The sequence below is a fragment of the Nestor notabilis genome, unplaced genomic scaffold (genome assembly GCF_000696875.1).
Source record: "Nestor notabilis isolate BGI_N333 unplaced genomic scaffold, ASM69687v1 scaffold12895, whole genome shotgun sequence".
In the NCBI taxonomy this organism is placed as follows: Eukaryota; Metazoa; Chordata; class Aves; order Psittaciformes; family Psittacidae; genus Nestor; species Nestor notabilis.
The window spans coordinates 54,451-54,657 of NW_009929833.1; positions in this window are offsets into that span (position 1 = coordinate 54,451).

Genomic DNA, 207 nt, shown 5'->3' on the forward strand with positions numbered 1-207 from the left:
GGCGGGTGGGGATCGCGGCCGCAGCAGGGAGAGGGAGCAGCCGCAGCCGCCCAGCTAATCCGGCACCCGTCACGTGCTATCGGGGGAGGGGGGTGGAAAGCTGGAAAAGGTGGAGGGGGAATGAGGACTGGGGGGAAGGAAGGACTGGCTCCCTGACCTACTTCGCCTAGCAGCGGCCACCCGACGCCCGCAAGACGCTTAAGTCTA